A 25,015-nucleotide genomic window follows, 5' to 3' on the forward strand; every position below is an offset into this window, starting at 1 on the left:
GTTAAAGATTTTATTTATTTATTTGACAGAGAGAGATCACAAGTAGACAGAGAGGCAGGCAGAGAGAGGGAGGGAAGCAGGCTCCCTGCTGAGCAGAGAGCCCGATGTGGGACTCGATCCCAGGACCCTGAGATCATGACCTGAGCCGAAGGCAGCGGCTTAAACCACTGAGCCACCCAGGCGCCCCCATCAATTTTATTTTTATTTCTCAGTTAGTTTTCATCTTGGAGACAGTTGCTGTTTGCACATGTAAATACTGGCAAGTTGTTAGAGCCATTTTCACAAAAACAGGATACAGAGGAGATGATCTTTGTATTAGAGACTCAATAGCAGAATGTAATCTTAACCTTTCTGTTTAGGTCTAGACCTCTTTCAAGAAGGAAAGGAGGAAGAACTCTGGGCTAAAGACAAACAGAATTTCTTAAAACTAAAGCAGGAGCATGAAGTCATAAATAAGAAAAGTGAACAATGATTGAGAAAATGCTGTCAACAAAAAACCCATTCATGTTATTCATGTTATGGCACACATGATGGAGTTTGATTAATGTGACTTAATATTTAAGTTTGGCAAACCTTCCTACATAACAACATGAAGTATATCTAATATCTTCAGTCAACAGATTCGATATAAGTTATCCTTAGCAGCACCTATATTAAGCTAAATCTCTTAGACAATATAATGTGGATGCGAAGGAATTAGCATGAAAAGGTAATTAGAATACTAAATAATTGTGTTGTACTTTATTTGTGACCAATAGAATTGAGTTACTGAGCTCCCCTTTTCAGCGGATGTACATTACTAGGGGGAAACTCTACAGAGGGAGAGAGAAGGAAATGTAGTGCTCTTGGACCATTACTCCCAGGTAAACATAAACTGGGTTTTCATCTGGATAAAAAGGATCACAAAACTCTCTGAAGCAGTAGATGATTTCATTTGAGAGTTTCTAACAGAGTTTCTGTATTCATTTGACAAATGTCTCCAAAAGGCAAAGGCCTCCAAAGGGGCTTTCCTTTTTAGCTTTCTGAATGAAGAAAATGTAGGAAATGAATTCATTTCCAATATATACTAAATTGCATCTCTTAATGAATTACATAGTGAAGAGAAATGAAAAAAAGAATGCCAGGTAAGCCTACCATTGCCAAGGAGGCAGACACTATGGACAGCAGATGAGTGATGCTCTCCAGCTGTTTTTCTAGAAACTAGCATTTTAAAAAAATATAAATAGGATACCAACCTGATGAAAAAATGTTTCTGTGTATGGTAACCATGAGCAATAATCAAAGATATTGGAGAAGAAAAGTGCCACTCATCAATCACCAAGTGTCCACCAGAAGTAGAGAGAGTTCCCATAGGCAACATCCTGGTTTTTTTCCACCCTAATTTTAGAAATTTCAAGGGACGGGGTTCCAGTTATTTCCCTGGGGAGGTAATTCAACAATTTAATAAATGATCTTGCCCAGAGAGCTTTCAAAAGTTCTCAGGGATAAAGTCACCCCATTCAAGGTCATTTCTCATGTATCAGGTACAATTTTCTACAACTTAATCTTTGATATTGCTCCTAATTTAATCGAGGAGTTCCAGCTGATATTGCTTTGCTCTGTAACAAATTTCTTGGCATCTTTACATCCTAATATTTCTATCTTTTTTTTTTTTTTTTTTTTTTTTTTTTTTAAAGATTTTATTTACTTATCAGAGAGAGAGAGAGCGAGAGTGAGCACAAGCAGATAGAGTGGCAGGCAGAGGCAGAGGGAGAAGCAGGCTCCCCGCTGAGCAAGGAGCCCGATGTGGGACTCGATCCCAGGACGCTGGGATCATGACCCGAGCCGAAGGCAGCGGCTTAACCCACTGAGCCACCCAGGCGTCCCTACATCCTAATATTTCTGCATCTTTCATATGGATACTACGGGAAACACCAGACAAGAAACATCAGATAAATATCCATGTCTCCATAGCCTCTTTTCATAGCATAGTGCTGCCCATTTAATTATTGTTCTCTTTCTTCATAAATCAGTTCTTCTTATGTCATAATCAGTCTTCTAGCCCATCTCTTAAAACTCTCCAGTTTTTATTTTTCTAGCAAACAGTGGCATTCACTGCATGAAAAGCACACGTGCCACAACGAGGTTCTGCCTTTGAGAAAATCTGTAACAAATCAAACCGGCAGCGGAACAGTGACCACTGTGATCTATCACTGATTAATTTCTGACTTTCTATCTACTATTAGGCTTATGTCACATCTATCACGAGGTTTCCCATGTTCAATTTCCCCAATACTATGCATTACAGAATACTTTGTGCACACACATTTAGTTCATATCCTCCAGGATAATTTTTACTTATTTCTTGTATTTCTAATTTCTCTCAGATTTCACATAATTTGCACATTTTTATCATTTTAAATATTTTCAGGATATGCAAGTCATTCACAGTTGTTAGGTTTATCTTTTCTCCAGATCAACGGCAAATGTAATTTACAATTAACTGTTCTGCCACCAGCCTCAAAGCAATCTCAGCTATAGAATTAGTGTGATTTATGGATTTAAATCCAGTGTTTCCCAAACATAACATGCACACAAATTAACTGGGGTTTCTGGTCAAGATGCAGATTCCAATTCAATAAGTAGGGAGAGAAAGATAGGGAGTTTGCATTTCTAACAATCTAAAGATGATACATATGCTGCTGGTCCATGGGCCACACATTGAGTTAGAAGGTTCTAGACAGATTCCTAATCATGAAACAGTAAATCTCTGCCTTACTGGAATAAATTAAGTCTGCTGTTTCAAAACTAAGGCTTAAATCAAATGAAGTCTAAGTAGGATGTTGTAGTAAAAATATGGGAAACTTATGGCTTAGTCTTGAAGTAAAATAGTGTATTCCCTATATAGTAAGATACAGGTAAGATTTTACTATGGGTAAGACAATTAGATAGATGATAGATAGATTTTTTTTTTAAGACAGCATATTTTTGAGACCTTGGTTATACAAGGTCTGTGGATTAACAGTAGGTTCCAATAGCATATTGTGAGTCACATAAACACTCTTCTGGGTTCTGTTCTCACAATAATAAATAAATGTTAAAGAGTGGATTGACATAGATGGAAACATGGATAGAGCTAGAGAGTATTTATGCTAAGTGAAATAAGTCAATCAGAAAGAAAAATACCATATAATTTCACTCCTATGTGGAATTTAAGAAACAAAACAAGAGAGCAAAAGGGAAAAGAGAGAGAGACAAACCAAGAAAGAGACTCTTAACTATAGAGAACAAACTGATGGTTACTGGAGAAGGGTGGGGTGTTGGGGGAAATAGGTGATGGGGATGAAGGAGGGCACTTGTTGCAATGAACACTGGGTATTATATGGAAGTGCTGAATCACCACACTGTACACCCGAAACTAATATTACACTCTATGTATGTTAGCTAACTAGAATTTCAATAAAAACATGGGGAAAAAAGTTACTGTACTCTTTTTACTTTCGTAAAAATGTAAAAGAAAAAAAATGCTGAAAGCATAGATAACTCTTATTTATAAAAAAAAAAAAAAATGAAAGAAATACCAAAGAAATTTCAAAGCAATGAGCTACCTCAAAATCACTTCTCCACTGTAAGCCCCACAAAGCCATGCTGAATTAAGGGCAGGGTGGCAGAGGAAATCCTGGGGTCCATTTAAGGGGTTTAGAGAATATAAGCAGAAGGCTGATTCATCACTGGGGCATCATGGAACCTAAAGACCACAGTTAGCTTTGTAGTATCTTTTGGTGCTTTTGTTTGGAAACAATTATTCTGGGAACTGGTAGTTTTTAATGATACTGCATTGAGAAAAAAACATAAGTCATGGAAGGCTGAAATCCTATTCTATTTTTTTTTTAAGATTTTATTTATTTATTTAAGAGTGAGAGAGGAGAGAGTGAGCACAGAGGGAGAGAGAGAGGGAGAAGCAGACTGAGCAGGGAGCCCAACTGAGGGCTCTAGCCTGGGACTCTAGGATCATGATCTAAGCTGAAAGGATGCCAGGACTCTGGGATCATGATCTGAGCTTAACCAAATGAGCCACTCAGGTGCCCCTGAAATCCTACTCTATCTTACTTATTCTGGTATACGGATATCCCTATCACTCTAAGCTCTAGCATATTTTAATTGGGAGAAAAATGGAGCAATTAGCAAAAGTCTTATCTCCTACTTTTTTTTTTTTTTTTTTTTTTTTTTGGTGATAAAGCCAGCAAGAGTGGGAAAGAAATTAAGGATTCCATTTGGGAAGGCACACAAAGGGTACCATTAGACAAGATGTTACCTAAACCACCTGAAACACAAGGGACTATCATTTCTAAAGACTACAGATCTCCCAAGCACCTTGCCTGACCCAGTCTAGTTCATCTTACCCTGACGAAGAATTGTTCCGTCCTAAAAGGAGCATTTTCCACCACTTACTCCAACTTCAATTCATCTCATTCTCAGATCCTCGATAAGAACAGTGGCTGCACATAGTAGGGTATTAATATTTGTTGCATAAAGGGAAAATTATTTCCAACCATTCTTGGGCTATTTCCCCTTTCCTCTTGAACAAACAGTATCAATTCCTTTATAAATTTATCTACGTATCCAGGTTTCCATTTCCTATCATCTCATCTTTGTGGCTTTTCTATAAAGTCCTTACAAACTCTCAGCATGTCACCCGGCAACACGGAGCACACCGATCCTACATATATAAGGCCCTCACTTTACTCTTTCACATGGTTGGTGTCAACCACATCTACTTCAGATTTTTGGCAATGCAATGAATATCATAGCCTTTTAAGCCTCAAATAAATAATAAAATACTAGGGCAAGAGAAAACTTTATAGAGTTTATGTATTTCAAGCATCTCAATTTTACAGACGGAAATCAAATCTAGACCAGTTATCTCTCTTACCTCAAATCATGCAACTAATCAGTAGAAAAGCTGGAACTAAAACCCCAGTTTTTCCGGCTCTTAAGTATAGAGAACAAAAGGAGGGATGCTGGAGGGGAGGAAGGCTGGGAAGATGGATTAAATCGGTGATGGGGATTGAGGAGGGCACTTGTAATGAGCACCAGGTGTTGTATATAAGTGATGACACGAAATTCTACACTAGGAAGTAATATTACACTGTATGTTAACTCACTGAAATTTAAATAAAAACTTGAAACTATAAGTAAATAAACAATAAAAATAAATAAATAAAAATTAAAGCTGAAAAAAACAGCTTTTAAATTTTATAATGTGTTTTTCCATTGTAGCACAACATGGTTATTTTTCCAACAGTAATTATTTTAAGACAGAATCCAGGCAAATGTAATTAAGACCAAACATAACTTCTATATACTCTAAATTAGAAAAATAAACTCTGCTTTTAAAATATGTTTTCCTTGAAGACAGGTGGACAATATTTTGCAATAAACTTCACTTATGGATTACTTCAACATAAAAAGCATATACTTTATTTAATGCTTCTCAAAAATGCTGTTAATGCTCTTAAAGAGTGTGTGATTAAAGAACAAGCATTTAGGGTAAAAGGCATCCTTTGAGTCTTGAATTATTGTTGTACGTTTTAAGGGAATATGTATTTTATTCTAGGTCGTTCTTTGTTAACTAAAGCTGGCTCAAAAATACATAGAAAAGATAATCCCTTCCCTTTAGTTTTCTCAATGTATCCCAACTGATTATCATTCCATGGAGTAGAATATATGACATAGATATAATCCTGAATATAATAGTGTATGATCCAAAGTTCTAGAAATTTTGCTCCAATTCAATTAAAATACATAATTCACTCATGTATTTCAGAAATATATCAGTTATATGAACGAACAGTACATTCCTAATATTGCAAATCCTGAAGTTGTGATCCAAATTCCTTTATTGCTCACGCTCAGACAGAAGCTGCTATTTCGAAATCTAAAATTCCTAATCCTTTGAAAGCAGCAGCTGTTTTTGAAGTCTAACTCTGCCTGTATATGTATGCCCATATGTATGTGTACTACCCAACATGACCCCCAAGTCGTGTCAAAACAATAGGAAATCTTACACTCACAGATTTCCTGGAAAATATATGAATTCTAAAGTCATCCCAAATCCAACAACACACACCAATGCAGTCTGCCATACCAGTACCTTTATGTCTTGCAAATGCATATAAAAGTGCCCTTTACAGAGGCAGTTCTCATCAGATGAGAGATCAAATCTTTTTAATCAACACTAACAAAAGATAAAACCCCTACCCACATTGTCCAAAGGCAATAATATTTCTTTGTCTTGATTCACAAATTTTTTTTTCACTAAAAAGGGATGTTCTTATCACAGCACTTATCAGTCAGAGCTAAGGAAGGAAGGACTGATATTTTTGCCCACAGCCTTACTCTGCCCTCTTGACCAGGGGCAGCTGTGATTATTCTCCTATTTAAAACTTTGGTGCAGACAGCTTGGCTGAAGGGGCAAACTGAGCCCCCCCATTTGCAGGAGCCCATGCTGTGAAGGCACAAGCATCTATATTGTTGCCAGTCCTGTCATCCCACTGAGATAAGCCAGGGCACCCGTCTCCCCTCAGTGCCCAAGAGACCGCAGAAATTCCACACTTTGCAAATTCAGAAAGGGACAAAGGAAGGGCACAGGAGCAAGTCAACAATCAACTGACATTCCTGAACCTCCGCCAGAGAGCCGTCAGGTTCAAGAGTGCTTGGCCAACAGGGGTGGGAAGCCATGGAACCATCTTTTAATACACTGAGTGACAGTGCAAGGACAGTATTTTCTCTCTAAGTGGAGTACGGAACAAGCTCTCCATCACAGGGACAGTGCACTGACTACTGTACTTGACTTGAATCAAATAGACTCTGTTCTACATTATTTTATAACGCCTTAAATCCTAATAAACATAAACATGAAACTTGAGCAAGATACCCTTTTAATATTACATACAACTTCTTTAGATCATAGGTGTGGACAGTTTCCCTAGTCTGGGTGAGCACGTGTTGAGACTTAGCATGTTAAACTACACAGAAGCTCACTTCATTAACATGAGTAATGTAAAGTCCAAATAGTGACATATTAAACCAGAATAATGACCGCCAGAGAGAAGAAAGTTCATGTAAATAAATAAATGCACCAAATTTTGTGGCCATACTCTCTTCTTTGAGACCAAATGAAAAATTTCTGTTCAAAAAAGACAACATTCCCATAAAATCCTAAAGCACCAGCAACTAGGGACACGGGACCAGGACGTTTTTCTCTACCAGAACAATGAAAATGTTACCATGGAGGAATATTAAAAATTATAACAATGCTCACTCGAGTGCTATAATTAAAACTGTGTCAACATTTTGCTTGTAAAACAGATTTTTCAAGGAGGTTGCACATTAACCATTATATCTGACTACAGACATATAAGACACAGAGGCTATTTTTTCCTCTAAGAAATATATTTCAATAGAATCAAACTGATGAGGCCCCAGACTCATATATTGTCAGAAAAAAGGCCTGACATATTTTAAAAAGAATATTCAGCTTAGTAGATACGATAATAACACATACTCCTTCATTGTTCATTTAAAACTTTATGAAGTTGGAAACTAACAAATGCTCTTATTTTCATCTTCAGCATAAAACGTGTGCCTGGTATTACTTTGGTTTCTCTTCAAATAGTATAAATCTTTTGCCTTTTACTAGAGATTACCATAAAGAGGAAGAATTATGAGTTTTTTTTAGGGTTTTTAAAAATATATATGATTCTACAGCTTACTCTCCAATGGCTCAGAAAAAGCTCTCGCTCTCTTTCTCTCCCCCATCCCTCCCTCTCTCTTCCTCCTCTATCTTTCTCTCTTGCTATGTATACACACACACACACACACACACACACACACACACACACACACACATAAAGAGACAGAGATACAGAGACAGAGAACACATGATAAAGCAAATGAGATAGTTTGTTCAAGAAATCAGCAAATCATATGGGGGTTCTTTGTACTATGCTTATTCTTGCAACTTTTAAGTTTGAAATTATTTGGAAATTTTAAAAAATGGAAAAAACTGCACCTGATAATCATCTTTATATATACTTTTACAAAATACATACCACAGAGCATCAGAAGCAAAAGCCCTTGAGACCAAGGGTGTCTCCTTCCTCAAACACATAGGACAGGAAGAATCACAACAAAGTGAGGCCTGCCACACTTAAGTTCCAAGTATTTAGGACAGCAAATAAAAAGTAACCTGAGATGTCCTTTGGTTCAGTCTTATAACACCAAGAGGATTTGTCACCAGGACTTTTTAAGGATTGTATATCAAAATGAAGAGAAAATAAACATAGGAAATGAGATGAAGTTAGGATACTGTGATGTCCTTTCCACCTGTGAGAACTGGCCGCCAGTTTGGGATGATCTTTGAAAACGTAATAGAAAGAACCGTACGAGTATGACTGACATTGGACCATTCATTTGGCTTCTCATCTGGAAAATAAGTGAGTTGATGAGAGTCTCTTCTACCTGAAGGATATATGTCACCTACAGACCCATCAAAAGTAGTATTTTAAAACAGAATCCTCCAAACTTCCTATAGGTGGGAGAGGCAACCACATTAATCACTAGGTCTAGATTACAAGCCCCAGCTTTCCATAGCACACATAGTTTTTATAAATCTCTTTTTAGAAAAACAAAATGATTTTTTTTGGGCTATAATTCTATATTCCCAAAACATATGCATGAGTGTGTGCACGTGAAAGTGTGTGTGCACCTAGGACCACATGCAGACAACCAGGTTATACCATGGACTTTTTCTCCCTGGAAACAGCTTTGTTCAGAGCATATTATCTCACTTAATGGTTACCATCACTTGTAAAAATAAAATAATCGCAAAGAACACACATTTCAAATTTGTAAGACAACTGCTTAAAGGTACTATATATTTAAAATCTCAGAATGATGGGTGCTGGTGAAAGGTCTGCCTTTGGCTCAGCTCATGGTCCCAGGGTCCTGGGATCAAGCCCCACATCAGGCTCCCTGCTTAGCTGGGAGTCTGCTTCTCCCTCTCCCCCCACCATGCTCCCTCCCTCTCTTAAATAAATAAGATCTTTAAAAATAAACAAGATTTTATATGTCAATGCAAATATTTTGCAAAACTAGTCACATATAATTTTACCTGAGGACTGTCTTTCCCCCCCATATCTAGGGGGGAAATATAGATGGGGAACATATCCTACAGGGCAATAAAGACCGCCAACGTCACCAGTACCAATGATGCTGCAGGGAAAATGGAACCTACTCTTGGTCTCCTTATATGTTAGCAAAATACAGGAACAATTAGAAATCACTTCTTGCCCTCCAGTGATCTGATACAGGTCACTAAGACAAAAAATAATACTCATTTCCCTCATCATTGATGGCATCGGAGTGTTTACTTGGTGCTGGACTGATAACAATAAAATAAGTAAAATCTTAGTATCTACATATTTATATGTGAGGTCCTTCTGAATATCAAAGTGACTTTACATGTGGTCAATCTTATATTGTTAGAACAGCACAGGAAAATGAAGGAAGGCCAACTTGGTCAACAGAATAAAACCCTGCTACATCCCATTGACAACAGGGACTACGGTGACCCTCCACGGGTCACAACATTTTGTATTATTTCCCAACTACTGTATGCAATGAGGATGGATTATCAGGGTGAAAGCTGAAATGGCCAGGAAAACATGATGCTTTCTTCTACCACTAATTGGAATGTGCCCATAGAGGTAAATGTGATATAGTAAAATGGGAGGTTGGACTTGATGTCTAAGACCTATTTCTGCAACTTAACTTATTTGGGCATTTATGAAAAACACTAGCATACTGAGCCTCAGCTTCAGCATCTGTAAAATAAGGATGATCTTAGTTACAGCACACGGGTCTCCACAGGACTCAGGGAGATAACATGACAGTGCTTGGCAAACTACAATATTAGGCCATATACAGAATTAATATGATGGCAAGGTGCCACCAAAAGATGGAACTAATCCTCAATTCAATTATCCTTTTCAATTCACGATAAAGGCAGCCCATTCAGAACACCATATTGTACAATACTGGTATAAATTTTAAGAAATTGCTGTAATTGAAAGGAAATTTGCTACACAGTATTAAATACCTCACATGGTATAAAGTGAAAATAAAAGCATGACAGATAATCTGTTGCAGATTATGAACAGAAATGGGCTCGGTAATTCTCACTCAGTAATTTAAGGCCTGTGGCTTTGTTCAATCCCAAATCAGAGAAGAATGAATGCATGGAAGGAAGGAAGGAAGGTGGAAGGAAGGAAGGAAGAAAAGAAGGAAGAAAGGAAGGAAAAGAAAAGTGAGATGTAGACATAAACCTAGTTTTTCTGCATAAAACTCAGTGTATATTCACTTTCTTCAGGTGCCTTGAGTCTCTCATTAAAAATACTTGAATTCATGTCCATTAAGTCCCCTCAAATCTCAACTCAGTTCACTGGGTAGCAAGGAAAAAAAAAAAAAATATATATATATATATATATATATATATATATATACATACATACATATATATGTAAACTAAGCCATCAGGCTTGAGACAACTGAAATAATGATTGAGCTGATTACTTTTCTTTTTTGTCTTGTTGCTCTGAGGCAAATGATATAACCATGAATCTTTCCTTTTAGTGTTTTTTTTTATTCATCCATTCCTCAATCTCTTGTTGAATGCCCATTATGCGCAAAGAACTTACTTAATTAGTGAAAAAGAAGATTCTAATCAGTTCACATATATACATTCTAATTTGCCATTCACTTCCAAGCTCTATTAATACGATAAAACTCCAGGCTTACTCTTGACCTCAAGTATCTTAACATACCCCTAAAAATATACACACAGAATACTGGAATTAGAGGAAGAAAAATCCTGCAAATTTGGAATCCTGGAAATTCTGCTATTGTAACCAGATTTTCAGACACATTGAAAAACCCTCTTTTAATGTTGCCATTTCCTTCAAGAGTGTTTTAAATATTGCTGGTACATGCCTATAAGTTTTATGGTTTTAAAAAAGCTCTTTAATTTGTAAACATGCCCTGGAGCATCCTGAGAGCATCAAGCCTTTGAATATTTCTTTATGAACTGATTCAATAATAATGAACCAATAGCAGGTTCACTGGCACACAAACTCCCCGCCTGAAATTTAAACTTTAATGACCAAATGGACCTCACAGGCACAAGCAGCTGCCCCAAGTCACCAATACAGAGACAGTCAAATCCCACAGACAAAAGTTACTATGATGGATTTAGATGTCCCCAAAGTATCTAAGTTTGCATTGAAGGTTTTAACGTTGGCAGCCTCCAAATAAAAAGAACATTATCCTCAATGGTCACTTTCAACAGTAATCTAGAGCTACAGAGTGCAGTGATTGCAGTGGGAGCCCCCTAACTGAAGTGTATGACTAAACATGGTTGGGGGCCAGGCTCTGCTATCAAGGGAATGAAGCTGACGTGCCAGGACTGGGAACCCAGAGCCTATATTCTCAGTGAGCTGCACAGAATACACATAAACGTGATGGTCACACCTGCCCACCTTCACTAAGGGAATTTCAGCTTGGCTACTGACGTTTAAACAGAATATTTCACACTGCAGTCTTTAACAACTAGGATAAAATGAGGGCTGTGGCAATGGCAAATCTTCTTTTTTTTTTTTTAGATTATTTATTTATTTGACAGACAGAGATCACAATAGGCAGAGAGGCAGACAGAGAGAGAGGAGGAAGCAGGTTCCCTGCCGAGCAGAGAGCCCGACTCGGGACTCGATCCCAGGACCCTGAGATCATGACCTGAACCAAAGGCAGAAGCTTAACCCCCTGAGCCACCCAGGCGCCCCAATGGTGAATCTTCTATTCACCCCTTGCAACAACACTGAGTATAATACACAAGTAATATTTTTGTCAAAGAAGATATGTTCTCCAGCACAATTATCCTCTGTTCTTTGGCCAGTTGAAGTAGCTTAGAGAACCAAGCCATGATAGTCATGTAAGGAAGACAGATGTGTGGAAAAACAGGCTCAGTAAGGGAGAATCAGTGGCTTGACAATCTCAGAGGACTTGGGGGCTGCAGTGGATGAGGGAAGGAGGATAAGGGAGCAGCCATTCCAGGGGCTACCCTGGGAGAAGGCTCTGTTTCAGCCCCAGCGCCTGGCACCTGACAGGAAACCTGTAAATGTTTGCTGAGCAAGAAATGGTGGGAACTGAGAGACTACAACTGGGAGAAATCACAGATCTGAGACATTTTTATTATGTTTGAAGGAATAAGGAGTTTGAAGAACAAGGGGAACTTTGAAGGTGGAGTTGGAAGAACTGAAGACGAAAGAGAAACTCATGCAATGCCCTGGCCCAGCCCCAGGAGCAGAAGAAATGCTAGCACAGGTCAGGAGATGGAACGTGAGGTGCTCTACAGGACCTTCTCAGGGGGATATCACGGCTGAGGGGATACGATGTTGGTGCACAGAGCCAACGTGAGAGCACAGTGGTGCAGGTGTGGTGGAGGGCTCATGAGGACACAGGAAAAGCAGTCTATCTGGGACATTAGTTTTCCACCATTAGATATAAGGTACAACAGATGAGGGAACATAGGAACCCAGTCAGGCTTAACCCCACAAAAAACCTTGAAATAATGAGCTATACACTTCCTTTAAGAAGAAACAGTCTTTGGGTAAGTCCCCTGAATTTGTAAACATAGTGACTCTACAAAATAGAACCATTCGTTGTCCCAGAGGCCATAAATTAATATCAAAACTGAACCCCATCCTACTTTTTTAAATACCAGAAACTATTGACTGATTTGACATTTCTCCCCAATTACCTTTTAACTTCCCATTACTTCAGCAAAACAAGACATAACTAATTGATAATTTTACTAAGCATCCCTGAGGGCTATTCTGTCTGTGCTGTCCATAGAGCTAAACAAAACTAATCACTCGTGGCCCAGTGTGGCAAAGAATCTGGTGAGACCGTGTGTGTGTGTGTGTGTGTGTGTGTGTGTGTGTGTGTCCTCCCAATCCTATTCTCATTTCTTTTTAAATAAACATTTTAAATAGCACTGTTGCTTAAATAAGGACTGCATTAAGACCATAACGGAATTTATTCAATGACTTAATTCATTTTCGGAGCCTCTTCAGGTGAGACTGAATTATCACTTAATGGCTCTCTTTACCATTCAAAAATGAACAGCTTACTAAAAAAAACAAACAAACAAACAAACAAAAAAAAAGCCCACACACAAGAAATAAATAATGTGAAACAGAATCCTTGAAGTGAAATTATAATCATTATGATGCTGTCACCTTAACATCTATAGACTTAATTGTTTTACAAGTTACTTGACATGAGAGAAAAATGTCCAAGGCTGGGTAGAAATACGCTGCTGAACGTTCCCTGGGGGGAAGGACACTGAAGACAGCCCAAACGCAAAAGCAGAACAATGAGGCTCGCTCTCAGGTGTCTGATCCAGGAGACCGGTGTTTGCAGCTGGGAGACAGCAATAACGGTTTTTATTTCTTCTTTCCTCTATTGTCCTTTTTAAAAGGTATGCAGCAAAGAGGAGCGTAGTGAGCCACATACTGTAAACACCAGCGTTATGAGGTAGCCGCCTAGGCTTCCGACCACAAGAAGATACGGTGCTCAACGGACACAAACTGATCGTTGCAACTTCCAATAACCTTAGTACCACAGACACATCTCTGTCTCCCCGCCTCTCCCTCTCCCCCACGCACCCCAAGAAGGAGGCCAAAGGAGGACGACGCTGCGCCTGGAAACAGGAAGGCAATGCGTGGTTGGGAGTCCCGGGCTGGCTGGTTAGGATCCGAACCAGAGCAGAGCCTCCGTGTGAGCTGCTGCATTAGCAAACCGGCCCCAGCACTTCTGTCGCTCACACTTCCCCACTGCACAATCGGGATGGAAACATTTGCTCTATTGGAAGGCAGTGATAAGGATGGATTTTTAAAGTTTCCATTTTTAAGTGAAAATGAAAGAAAAATGCTCTTCTAGATGTGTTTTGCCTTTGAGCTCCATTTGAAAAAAAGAAAAAAAAAAAAGGCAGAGAAAGCTGCTATGAAGGTCACCGAGTGAAAGAACTTCCTCAGGGCACAGAATAAATTAAATCCCAAGGAAAAAATAAAATGTGATTTCCAGAGTGTGAGGCACAAACTCCAAATGACAATGATTGACAGCCAAACTATATCCGTGCAATATCCAAGACTGCACGTTCTCATTTACCTCAGTGTAGCCAGCAAGCGCCCATTAAACATCCGTCTGATGCCCAAATTAACCTTCTTGGCAAACTGAAAGAGGCACAAACTATCATAATCAACCTTTCATTATCACAGCAGCCTCTAGTTAAAGGGTCAGAATAATTGTGCCATCAGAGCCTTGATTGTTTTCAATCAACAGACGGCTGGAGTGACAGCTCGGTGATGGAGGGGTCTGATGAAACCGCACCAGGCCTAATCAGAGCAGATGAAAGGAAGGCATGATTGGTGCAAATGAACAGTCGTGCCTCTCCTTTTCATTTACAATCTGAAATTACTCTTAAATTTGTGGGGTTTTTTTTTCCTCCCTTATGAGCACCACTGAAAGAATGTTTGACTTATTATGAGTTCTGACAGTGCAGAGTTATAAAACACAGGTAGGGTTATCAGCTGAGGCTTTAAGTGGGTATTCAGCATAATTCTAACAAATTCACTCTTGAAAAGCACAAAATGACTAAAAAGGCTCCCAATGACCTAACCTCTCAGCGCTGTTTGATTAACGGACCCATTTATTCCGCTGGCATTCTAAATGATGAGAAAATAAAACCGAGGGCAGAAATACCCTGGAAATGTTTTCTCTCGACCCTCTGCTCCTTGGCTTCGGTACCAGTTCCTCTGCCCCAGATCCTTCCTGGCCTCGAAAAACACGTTAAAGGCTCAAAAGCACTCACCCATCAGAGGATATGCGTCAAATAGGGGTTGTTGTTGGCTGAGGACATGAAGCTATGCTGGGAACCACAAGAGTAGGAAAGAGACCGAAACACACCTAATGTTCATATCCAAAAGAACATCTGGGGAAAAGGAATATGAAATTCTGTGATTGGCTAGGCTGAACTTGCCCTAAAAGGAATTTGGAGAAAACTGAAACAATGTAAAGCTGTATTTACATAGTGGTTTGTTTTTTTTGTTTTTTGTTTTGTTTTGTTTTGTTTTTTTATTAGAGAGAGAGAAGATGAGCAGGGGGGGAAGGGCAGTGGAACAGGGAGGAGCAGACTCCCCACTGAGCAGGGAGCCTGACCTGGGGCTCGATCCCAGGACCCTGACGCCATGACCTGAGCCAAAGGCAGACGCTCAACGGACTGAACCACTCAGGCACCCCTATGCAGCAGTTACTGTTAACAAACTACAGACATTAACATCCTTAAAAAATTTAGGGACGAATGGAATACACACTTGGAGTGGCAAAAATAAGCTTCTAACTTCTATTATTTTTGCCTTGAATCTGGAGATCAGCCAGCCAATTATGAGAGTATTAGGATTCAAGACAGTACTGCAACACAAAGGAAAGCCTTTTAGTGGCAAAGATGAATATGCATCTAGTTTCTGTCCGAGCATGTCCAGTGAGCATGTGTACAGCGTGAACCCCACCTGCACGTGTGGAAGAGACGGGGATGGGGTGGCTGCTGGCTCAAGATGCAGGGTAGTTTTTAACCTCTCCACTCAAAATTTTTACATAAAACTTAACACCATTTTATTTGTTAGATTGTGAGTTGAAATAATGGCTGAGGGGCACCTGGGTGGCTCAGCGGGTTAAAACCTCTGCCTTCAGCTCAGGTCATGATCCCAGGGTCCTAGGATCGAGCCCCACATCCGGCTCTCTGCTCAGCAGGGAGCCTGCTTCCCTTCCTCTCTCTCTGCCGGCCTCTCTGCCTACTTGTGATCTCTGTCTGTCAAATAAATAAATAAAAATCTTAAAAAAAAAAAAAAAGAAAGAATGGCTGAGGGATATATCATTAACAGTTATTAAACACAGCCCAAAATTTTCCAGGCAATATTTAGCAAAATCTGTTCCCTCATATCTAGACATCTTTTATGAGTCCACAGGTCACCACAAATGTACACAGACTGTGCAAAATTCCCACAGTTCTACGTACGTGAAATATACTTCAAGCAGGATGTTGCTGACTGTCCTATGACTTTCTTTATGCAGCACCTCAAAGTTTGTTTTGATTGCTATTTAAGAGACAAATCGCAGAGGAAGCTATTTGGCGAAGGGTTCCCTCACAAGTATTTTTCAAGGGCCCATACTCTCCGGTGGCCACTTTACTTCCCCTGTGCACACTGGCATCTCCAGCAAGCTGTCCCAGTGACAGACACTCCATCATCGCCTGATGGATAGTTCTTCTCCCAGTGTGGTATTGGCTTTTTTTTTTTTTAAAGATTTTATTTATTATTTGAGAGAGACAGAGACAGAGAGAGTGAGAGGGAGAGAACACAAGTGGGGTGAGGAGCAGAGGGAGAAGCAGACTCCCTGTTGAGCAGAGAGCCTGACCTGGGGCTTGATCCCGGGTCTCCAGTATCATGACCCGAGCAAAAGGCCGATGCTTCCCTGACTGAGCCACCCAGGCGCCCCATGGTATTGGCTTTTTAAGGCATGACTTCCTTTGCTCAGAAGGCAGTCTGTGTGTTGACCAAAGAGGAGTGACTTCAGGATACTGACCTCATAAGGAATTTGAAACAGGATTTCCCAGATGGCTCACAGACCATGAAGACAAAATTCAAGCCAACCTGGGTAAGTGCCATCCTAACCCCCAAAACCCAAGAAGTGCGGAACTGATTGTTCTCACATACCACAAAGTCTCTCTATGTGGCCTAAATCTTGCAAGAAATGAGGAAGGCAGAAAGATTGTTCTTCTTTGGCAAATCTGATAAATCAACCCCTTTGTTTATTATTTAATTGGGTTTCACTCCAAACAGCGAATAGTCCCAGAAGTGGGCAGAGTAAGAAACCGCTCACAGTCCTCCACAAGTCCAATGTCATCCTCACAGCCAAAGAGAGGGACGCCTAAACTGTGTTTGCCTCTTAACAAAGTGCTGTCCTTTCTGGATGGAGAGGTTCAGTTTTACTTTCAGCTGTGAGTAATTTCCCATTGTGATTGGCTGACTTATAGTCAATTTAGTATAATTAATGCCAAATTACATTGTAATTCACATAGAATTACAAATTAAAAGCTATATTAAGAGCAAATGAATTAATCAAAATTAATGATATTATGCTCACTTGTTTTAAAGTGTTAATAAGATAGGTCCTTCTAAAACGTTTAAACTTCAGAGCACCATCCATCACTCCTTCAATTACCTGATTTCCTTGTGTGGTCAGAGGAGGTAGCATGTGGGCATTTCTCATCAACAAGAACACACACAAAGATGTGTGCACGCCACCTCTAGCTTGCAGGGCTCCTTTTGGTTTCTATCCTTGAAGCATAAGTAATGTCTGTGTCATTTACTGACACTGATATGTAATATTCCCTCTGGACAAAGGGAAGCAAGGTCCAGATTTTTAAAATATTTTTTAAATTAACATATAATGTATTATTTGCTTCAGGGAAACAGGTCTTTGAACCATCAGTCTTACAGCACTCACCATTCACAGCACTCACCGTAGCACATACTCTCCCCAATGTCTGCTATGCAGCCATCCCATCTCTCCTACCCCCCTCTACTACCAAACCCTTAGTTTGCTTCCTGAGTTAAGAGTCTCTTACGGTTTGACTCCTTCCCCCATCCCATCTTGTTTCATTTTTCTCTCCCTTCCCCCCACGACCCTGCCTCTCAAATTCCTCATATCAGGGAGATCATACGATAATTGTCTTTCTCTGATTGACTTATTTCACTTAACATAATACCCTCTAGTTCCATCCACATCATTGCAAATGGCAGGATTTCATTTTTTGGTGGCTGCATAGTATTTCATTGTATATAATTATTACATCTTTATCCATTCATCTGTTGTAAACACCTAGGTTCTTTTCATAGTTTGGCTGTTGTAATGTCCAGAATTTTTGATATCTATCTCTAGAATTCATAAAGAATTTTTTTTTCCTAAGAGGATTTTTCTTCCTGGTCATGTTTTGTCAGAATGTCAAAGTCTGTTTCCATTCCTCCAATGTACCACCCCAAGTCACAAAGTGGTGGTCAGATCAGGGAGTAAAACCTCAACCCAGAAGAATGTATGGCTCTGTAGCATGGGCACAAAAGAAGTCTGAGAATTATCTTTATGAACGCTGCCGATGACTGTTATCTATACTAGAAAGGACACCCTTCTCCTCTGGATGTGCCAAGTTGAGGTGTTCTTTATTTTTACTTGAAGCTAAAGTTCTGGAGGCAGGGGCAGGAGAAGCAGTGGGTAGGAATGTCACTATTCAATCAATGTCAAGGCGTCTACATCTCTTTCGAATATAAATAATTTTGGAGCCTCTGAGCCACTCCATGGTTAATTTTAGATCTTGTCCCTTAGAATGCCCAGAACGGGAAATCTCTATGGTCTCCGGAGCCTCTAGATAGTCAACTGGCCCAATAAGGATTCCCATAGAAATAGTCTGAGATGCAGGATATGGGTCATAGACTCCTTTCTTCTGGAAAGAGACAAACATTTATCAAGTCCAATAAAAATTAACTTTTCTCTCCTTTTCTCTTAAGCCCCATATTTAAGCCATCACCCAGCTGTCAATTTCTGCTACTTAAATTTCTAAATTTTCAATGTAGTGTTCATAAAATAAAAATATCATGATTACTCATTTCCATTCATTCCATCCAATTTCCAACAGCCTGCAGACTTCCCACCACAGTCTGTACGGCTGCAGCAAAAATAATGATGCTCCAGGTTCTCTTTCAAACTGATTTAAATCCCTTGATGGGATTTTAAAGTGATCCTCCTTTATGGGACTTCTCTTCGTGCTTCCAACTTCATCACCTGTGCCTTGAAGGAATGCAAGGGGGCTCCCTACCTCAGCCACAATTCTCTAGTCACTTCTCTTCATCAAACCACCTAGAGCCCCAATTTTCCAGGCTCTGATAAAGAAACACCCTTGGCTACAATTTCTCTTGCTGCTTTTATTGGAGTCCTGTTTGCGACTTTCCACAAAGCCGTTCAACAGGTGAAGACGAAAACTGGTAATTTATTAGGAAATGTATACTGCTAGATTACTCATTATAGATAAATAGAACCTCTTCGACGTATGAAAAGACAAGTCAGGTACTTTGAGTTTCTGTTTTCTTAAGGATCTGATATATTTCAAGAGCATACAGTGCAACCTCCATTGAACATACACTGTGAAGTGAGTCAATCCCTTGCCCTCTGTGAGCTTTAGTTTCCTGACTTGTTAAAATTTGGGTAATATTTGCTTTCTCAACATTAATAAGCTGAAGACAGACTCAAATGAAATTATGTATGGAAAAATGTTTTTAAAATATGAAGCTTTCTGGGATTGTAAAGAATAGTTATTGTTGCTATTATTAATGAACTTCTGTGCCTAACCTCAGGGTTTTTACCTCATATATAGCTTAGAATTGGGTTTTATTTTTAAATCCCTGATAACCCAGGTAGCAGCAAATATTACTGCAGGCCACCAATGCAGAAGTAATATTCTCCAGCCACCTTTTTCCTTCGCACAGCAGCAACAACAAAGTATCAGTGTGGAAACAACATGAATCACAGTGAAAATTAGAAGAGGAGAACATAAATATGTCATATCTCATAAATCACCTTGTTGTTCTGTTGTGCTCATTAAAAAAAAAAAAAAAGGACAAAAACCCCCGATTACCTCTTGAGAACAGCAGTGCACAAATACAAGTTAGGTCTCCTGTAATTTCTGATAATCACTGCCCCTCACAGCTACTTGACAATGCACAGCTCTAGTGCTGAGGATTAGCTGAAGCAAAGTCCCTCTGAAATGAATGTGTCAGGCATCTTTCAAAGGCGCACGGCCCAGGCAGAGAACAGCAAGGCCACCAGTCAAGCTCCTCTGGAATGTGTTCTCCCTCAGGAATTAGCTGCCTGTATTTCAGGACAAATGACTAAATACACCTCCGGAAGCTTGGAGCACCCAGCCCTGAACTAGCAGTTCTGCTCAGTGTCCAGCTGGGGGCCCTTGGAGGATAAAACCTCCTCAGGGCACAGCACTATTTGGGATTCGAAGGAGCCGTGGTTTATTCTCCTCCCTAACACCTGTAAGAAGGAAGGGGAGATCTCCCTGATTGGAAGAAGTTGAAGGGCAATGTGGGGAGTTTGGGGGGTAGGAAAGGAATAAATGAAACAAGATGGGATCAGAGGGAGACAAACCATAAGAGACTTTTAATCTCACAAAACAAACTGAGGGTTGCTGGGGGTAGGGGTGTAGGGAGAGTGTGGTTGGGTTATGGACATTGGGGAGGGTATGTGCTATGGTGAGTTCTGTGAAGTGTAAACCTGGCGATTCACAGACCTGTACCCCTGGGGCTAATAATACATTATATGTTAATAAAAAAATAAATTAAAAAAAGAATATACTGCAATTAAAAAAAAAGAAGAAGAAGAAGAAGAAGGAAGGGGAGATATCCTCCTTACATTTGGAGTAAAGACCGTATGTAGCAGGGAGGGAATGCCAAATGTTTCAGGAAGAAAATCAAGAAATGGTACTAACATTTAATTAGGTTAAGGAAAGGGAAGTAAAAAAATAAAGTGGGATACCATGAAGATACCCAGAAAGTACATATCTGAAAAAAAAGTAATGCCCCATGAGTATATGACATTGAATTGAGGAAGGGTGGGAATATAAGGAAAGATTATAGTCTCATCTGGGGATAAGTGTTTTCAGGCCACAGCATTATTCCAATTCTAGTTACCAAGGTCCAAGTGTTAAAAATGAGAATGCGGGGCGCCTGGGTGGCTCAGTGGTTAAAGCCTCTGCCTTCAGCTCAGGTCATGATCTCAGGGTCCTGGGATCGAGTCCCGCATCGGGCTCTCTGCTCAGCAGGGAGCCTGCCTCCTCCTCTCTCTCTGCCTGCCTCTCTGCCTGCCTCTCTGCCTACTCGTGATCTGTCTGTCAAATAAATTAAAAAAAATAAAATAAAAATAAAAATGAGAATGCTACTCACAGAATTTTCTGATTAAATGACCACCCACAGTCTGATTCTTTGAGGTTTGCACTGCACAACACTAACTGACAGGGGTTTGCCAAGCAGTTTAGCATGTAGGGACAATGAACAAGAATTAACAATGAAGAAAACGGTGAGGAAAAGGGAAAGGGATGCTACGTCGTGTTGAAATGCCCAAACAAAAGCATTTCATTTTCCAATGTACCCAGATCATGTCAACAAGCCCCAAATTAGCACATTATTTGGCACAGGTCCGTCCCCACTGGGAAGGAATCAAGCATGGTGGGAAAGAGTAGCAGGTGGGAAGCTTCACATCAGACTGAAAGATCCATGAAAGCAGGGCCCCGTCAGTCCTTTCCACTCTGACTGCCCAGAACCCACCGCATAGCAGGCAAAAGTACGACTCACTAGCCCATGATCGGGTGGGGCAGACACTCAACAGTATTTGAAATAAATGAAGGGAGGAAGGAAGTGCCTGCCACAGAGCCGAGTCAGAACCAACACCACGGCACAGACAGGGGGGAGGCAGGCTTGGCCACTATCCTTTCAATCTCTGGGAACCACAACAGAAAACATGAATGATCCAGCCCTTCCAAAATTCTTTTAAAATAACAGGAGGGACGCCTGGGTGGCTCAGTTGGTGAAGCGTCTGCCCATGACTCAGGTCATGATCCCAGGGTTCTGGAATCAAGCCCCACATCGGGCTCCCTGCTCAGCCGGGAGTCGGCTCCTCCCTATGCCTCTTCCCCTCCCCCTGCTTGTGTTCTCGCTCGCTCTCTCTCTGACAAATAAATAAATAAAATCTTAAAAAAAAAAAAATAAGGGGCGCCTGGGTGGCTCAGTAGGTTAAAGCCTCTGCCTTCAGTTCAGGGCATGGTCTCAGGGTCCTAGGATCGAGACCCACATCAGGCTCGCTGCTCAGCAGGGAGCCTGCTTCCCCCTCTCTCTCTGCCTGCCTCTCTGCCTACTTGTGTTGTGATCTCTCTCTCTCTCTCTCTGTGTGTCAAATAAATAAATAAATAAATAAAAATAAGCCACAGAGTTAATTTGATACACCTCTGTGTCCATCACTCCCAAGTACTTTTGAATTTCCGCTCTGAATTTAGAAGCTATGGACCAAAGCAGGAAGGGCCCAAGATTAGAAGACATGAATTTGATCTCTAGCCTTGTTACTTCCGTTTTTTCCATTTGCACCCCAGGACAACAAAGCAATGATAAATGCAGAAGCATTCTTGAAATTGTGATATGATATTCAAATACGAAGTATTACGGCAGTACTGTTTCACACAGAGTACTGTTCAAAGTCCTTGTTTCTCCCTGGCCAGAAGTACATTTGGGTCAATTTATAAAGTAAGAGATAAAAGATGAAAGCTGCGTATATCACTAGTGTCTCTACTTTCTAACCATAAAGGGAGAATCGCTTTTTGTTTGGGCTCACCTTCTGGGATTCCTTCTAAGTCAAACTGTAAGTGGGTGGTTTTGTGGTATAGATAAAAGCCCGGAAGGGGCTTGTCAAAAGCACACGGCATCTGAGGTTGTTGACTACTCTAAACAATGTGTGACTCGTGTCTCTAGAGATATAAAGTAAACGTGTTACTAACAGTAGTACTTGTGGAACCAAATTTCCAACAAAAATATAAGGAAAAATGCAGTTCTAAAAAGCCAAACTCAGGGGCGGCACCTGGGTGGCTCAGTCACTTAAGCAGCTGACTCTTGATCTCAGCTCAGGTCTCCATCTCAGGGTCATGAGTTCGAGCTTGTGTTGGGCTCCGTGCCAGGTATGGAGCCTACTTCAAAAATAAATAAGTAAATAAAAATTTAAAGAAATAAGATAAAAGGCCAAATTCATTTAGTATACCAATTCCCAGAATAAATACAGCCCAGTGTAGGAATAGTAGGATGTATTCTTATCCATTCGATACATTTTAATATTCAACACATTTTAATATGAAAACTCCACATTATTGTTTTTATTCATTATTTATAGAGAGCAAGAGACCAAGGCAGTGTTCAGTGCAAACATACAGGCACAACCTCTGCCTCTGGGGACACATAGTCAAAGACAAATGTAAACATGATTACCCCCAACCCCAAATCAGGGGACTCATCCCTCTTGCCATTCTAAAGTAGAATATGACCTGGGTAAAGGAGACTGTCCCTGCTGAGATCTGATCCCGTTTAACATCGGTGATGTGACCACTGAATTGTTTGGTTAAAATACAAAAGGAGGGGCCCTCAACCCAAGGTTAATAATGACAGAAAGCATTGATGTATATATCGTTCTTATAGTAAGTCCTCCTCACTGAAAACAGCATCAGTAAATAAATTAATAAATTGAGGAAAAAACAAAGTTCTCCACATTCAGAGATAAAACTAAACTAAATCTCTCTAACCCAATAGTAGAATATTTCTGGAAAGCTTTTTACCACAGGATCTAGCTTCTAACACCATACATAGCACATAATACGTGCTCAAGAAACAGTCACTTTTATTTCCACCAACTATCTTTATCCATTTTAAAATATCCTTCTTGTTTCAGAGATGAAATAATAATCCAGAGAACTGAACTCATGGTTTAAAATCAGGGGCACCTGGGTGGCTCAGTCAGCTAAGTGTCTGAATTTTGATTTCGGCTCGGGTCATGATCTCAGGGTTGTGAGACAAAGTCCTGTGTTGGGCTCTGCACTCAGTATGGAGTCTGCTTGAGTTTCTCTCTTCCTCTCCTTCTGCTATTCCCCCTATTTTCTCTTTCTCTCTCTCTAAAAATAAATGAATGAATGGATAAATAAATAAATAAAAAAATACTTTTTAAAAAAATCGTAAGGTTCCTTCCTATTTGGGGTGAGGCATGGGAGAGGAAAACCAAGTTAACAAACATATACTTGGCCTTCCACACTCCAGCATGGTTTGGGGCATTTCCTAGGTGCTCACAAATAGTGATGGACAGAGAACCACATCTTCTCTGTGTGCTAACAAATGTAAGAATTTACATCATACTTGGTCTTTTTCCACTCCCATGAAAAGTGATCTCTGAGCCTTCATTCTGGTAAAAGAGAATTCGGGGTAGAAGAGGCAGAGAATGCATTTCCCTCAGGGAAAAACTGGATTAGCCAGAACTTCCTATGAAAATGAAAACAGACCCTATACAGGGGAGTGGTATGGAATGGTTTCATTTTTCACTCAAGTTTTACAGCAGGACCCCAGCTCAGAAGTCTGAAACTCTATGTTGAAGCTAACAGGAAAAATTTAACAAGACCCTACTGAAACCAAAGTCCTATGTTAAAGCTAAGACCCGAAAACCAAATAAAACTGGTGGAGATTTGCCAGGTCACGAATGTATGTGACCTCATGCCCACATTTCCTCTCCAGCTGATTTGCTCATTTTTAGTCTCCTGTTTCTTTGAGCCCCATAACAAATTTGGTGTCTTTCAACTGGAACCTAGAAATCGCTGGCCTTGAAACATCAGACTAAATTGTTAAGCTGAATTCAACTGAATTTTTTTAAAAAGCATTTTTCTGAGGGGACTTCAGTGCCCTTATACATTAACGTGTGTATACAGTGCAAGTCTCTACATTACCCTATGAATGTAAAGAGAAGTTACCTAACAGGCCAAGTAGTTTCAGGCCAAGGAAGGGAGGAAAAAACCGTTTATGGGGATGAAGAAGCCCTCTGTGAGAGAAGAGACTTAAAGTTCAAAAAGGTCAGATGGGGGAGGGAAAAAAAAAAAAGAACAGATATAAGGCGTAATCTTGGGGGATTCCACACACAGAATGGTTATCACAGCCTGCAGCACATTTTATCAGGAAAGGAAGTGGAAAAGGGACAGCAGGAGAAAGTAAGAAAGAGTTTGTTCAGTGAGAAT

General features: G+C 40.0%; 1 protein-coding gene across 1 annotated transcript in view; it reads right to left on the reverse strand.

Annotated features, from left to right (window-relative positions):
* The window catches only part of LOC111158304 (kelch like family member 32), a 201,235-nt gene that overhangs the window by 66,131 nt on the left and 110,089 nt on the right, over nucleotides 1-25,015 (reverse strand). The gene's annotated exons all lie outside the window — the stretch shown is intronic.

The sequence above is a fragment of the Enhydra lutris genome, unplaced genomic scaffold (genome assembly GCF_002288905.1).
Source record: "Enhydra lutris kenyoni isolate GAN:26980312 unplaced genomic scaffold, ASM228890v2 scaffoldscaffold58, whole genome shotgun sequence".
Lineage (NCBI taxonomy): Eukaryota > Metazoa > Chordata > Mammalia > Carnivora > Mustelidae > Enhydra > Enhydra lutris.